The sequence below is a fragment of the Cetorhinus maximus genome, unplaced genomic scaffold, assembly GCF_964194155.1.
Source record: "Cetorhinus maximus unplaced genomic scaffold, sCetMax3.hap1.1 HAP1_SCAFFOLD_1759, whole genome shotgun sequence".
NCBI classification, from domain to species: Eukaryota; Metazoa; Chordata; class Chondrichthyes; order Lamniformes; family Cetorhinidae; genus Cetorhinus; species Cetorhinus maximus.
This window is the reverse complement of record NW_027597699.1, coordinates 21,980-25,000: the sequence shown is the minus strand read 5'-3', so window position 1 is coordinate 25,000 and position 3,021 is coordinate 21,980.

Genomic DNA, 3,021 nt, shown 5'->3' with positions numbered 1-3,021 from the left:
GTACTGGTTCAACCGCGGGTGGAGGGGTGGTCCGCAGCGGTGCAATTTTCTTACTTTTGCAACAACCGAAGCAACCTGTTGGCGCTCGCACGGCTAGGAAATGCCGACTGGCGTGCGTCGCCTGCGTTCAAAACGGTTCTGGGCACGCACACGGTGTTGACTCTGCCCATGTCAAACACTGCAGTGTGCAACCCAAGGGGACTCAGGCACCCCGCCCGCCCCCTAGGTGCCTGTGAACAGGCTTTGTATTTTTATTTTTCATCATCAAGTACACCGCCAGGTGACACTTTGTGATTTTTTTTGCTCATAAATACAGTTCTCTTATTTGTAAAACAACGGAAGCAACATGTTGGCGCTCGCACGACTAGGAAATGCCGACTGGCGTGCGTCGCCTGCGTTCAAAACGGTTCTGGGCACGCACACAGTGCTGACTCTGCCCATGTCAAACACTACAGTGTGCAACCCAAGGGGACTCAGGCACCCCGCCCGCCCCCTAGGTGCCTGTGAACAGGCTTTGTATTTTTATTTTTCATCATCAAGTACACCGCCAGGTGACACTTTGTGATTTTTTTTGCTCATAAATACGGTTTTCTTATTTGTAAAACATCGGAAGCAACATGTTGGCGCTCGCACGGCTAGGAAATGCCGACTGGCGTGCGTCGCCTGCGTTCACATCGGTTCTGGGCACGCACACAGTGCTGACTCTGCCCATGTCAAACACTACAGTGTGCAACCCAAGGGGACTCAGGCACCCCGCCCGCCCCCTAGGTGCCTGTGAACAGGCTTTGTATTTTTATTTCTCATCATCAAGTACACCGCCAGGTGAAACTTTGTGATTTTTTGTTTTGCTGCTCATAAATACAATTTTCTTATTTGTAAAACAACGGAAGCAACCTGTTGGCGCTCGCACGGAGAGGAAATGCCGACCGGCGTGCGTCGCCTGCGTTCAAAAGGGTTCTGGGCACGCACACAGTGTTGACTCTGTCCATGTCAAACACTCTATAGTGTGCAACCCAAGGGGACTCAGGCACCCCCGCCCCAAAGGTGCCTGTGAACAGACTTTGTATTTTTATTTTTCATCATCAAGTACACCGCCAGGTGACACTTTGTGATTTTTTTTGTTCATAAATACACATGTGTATATATATATATATTTGACACTTTGTCATTTTGTCTGTTCTTTTCGCCACAGGCCAAGTTTATTAAACCAGGGTTACCACCGGTCTGGACCCTGGCCGATATTTCAGACCGACAACGGAGTTCGGAAAGCCCGCACAAATTCATCTTAAATCCTCATATAGGACTTCCGAGAGCTCTTTGAAAGGTATTCTATTTGAAAACGCTTACCACCCTCAAAGTCGCACTTTTCTGGGCATTTTTAAAGTGTGACCGTTGTCTGAAAATGTTCTGAAAATCGTGTCCCCGAAAATCTCCGGGTACCCCGCCAACCTCCCCTGCCAACAATTGCAACCGTAAGGTCGGGCGGTAGGCCTACCGTCCAGGAGGCCCCAAAGCCCGCAAAACGCCATTTTGCCATTTTCTCATCGGGACTTCCGAGGGGAACTCATTAACGAGCTCCAGGAGTGGTATGCCAGAAATTGCAACTTGACCCGTCGCCGGGCACACCCGCTACTCTCTGCGGGAATACCCCCACCGGGTGCCGGGTAAAGGCCTCGGATCTGACCTCATGGACTTCCGTCTGCGCACGGATTTTGCTCTCGCGGGCCCAAGAGCCACTTTCCACGGCCTACCAACGCAATCCGAAGTGCATTGGCCAACCATTACAACGGGAAACACTTTGCCTCTCCGCCAGAGACTAAGTCCAATTGGTTAACCATTTCTCAGGAAAACACTTTGACTCTCTGCCAGAGACTAAGTCCAATTGGTTAACCATTTCTCATGGCCGCAATTTGCCTGCCGTTCAGAGACTAAGTCCAATTGGTTAACCATTTCTCTTGAAAACACTTTGCCTCTCCGCCAGAGACTAAGTCCAATTGGTTAACCATTTCTCAGGAAAACGCTTTGCCTCTCTGCCAGAGACTAAGTCCAATTGGTTAACCATTTCTCTTGAAAACACTTTGCCTCTCTGCCAGAGACAAAGTCCAATTGGTTAACCATTTCTCTTGAAAACACTCTGTCTCTCCGCCAGAGACTAAGTCCAATTGGTTAACCATTTCTCTTGAAAACACTTTGCCTCTCTGCCAGAGACTAAGTCCAATTGGTTAACCATTTCTCGTGAAAACACTTTGTCTCTCCGCCAGAGACTAAGTCCAATTGGTTAATCATTTCTCAAGGCCACAATTTGCCTGCCGTTCAGAGACCAAGTCCAATTGGTTAACCATTTCTCTTGAAAACACTTTGCCTCTCTGCCAGAGGCTAAGTCCAATTGGTTAACCATTTCTCTTGAAAACACTTTGCCTCTCCGCCAGAGACTAAGTCCAATTGGTTAACCATTTCTCTTGAAAACACTTTGCCTCTCTGCCAGAGACTAAGTCCAATTGGTTAACCATTTCTCGTGAAAACACTTTGCCTCTCTGCCAGAGACTAAGTCCAATTGGTTATCCATTTCTCTTGAAAACACTTTGTCTCTCCGCCAGAGACTAAGTCCAATTGGTTAACCATTTCTCGTGAAAACACTTTGCCTCTCTGCCAGAGACTAAGTCCAATTGGTTAACCATTTCTCTTGAAAACACTTTGTCTCTCTGCCAGAGACTAAGTCCAATTGGTTAACCATTTCTCAGGGGCTCACCGAGGGCAATCTGTAACGTCTCGCGGGCCCGGGGGCCCCTTTGCACGGCCTGCCAATGCAATCCGAGCCGCACTGTCCTTCGTTTGGTTAACCATTTCTCAGGGGCACACCGAGGGCACCCTGCATTGTCTCGCGGACCCGGAGGCCACTTTGCACGGCCTGCCAACGCAATGCGAGGTGCTTCGCCCTTGGCCGCCTTCCCGGCCGGCTTCGGGACGTTTCGGGGGCTCTCACCGGGGCAAATCCGGTCCCCCGGGCGATTAGGAGGCCTC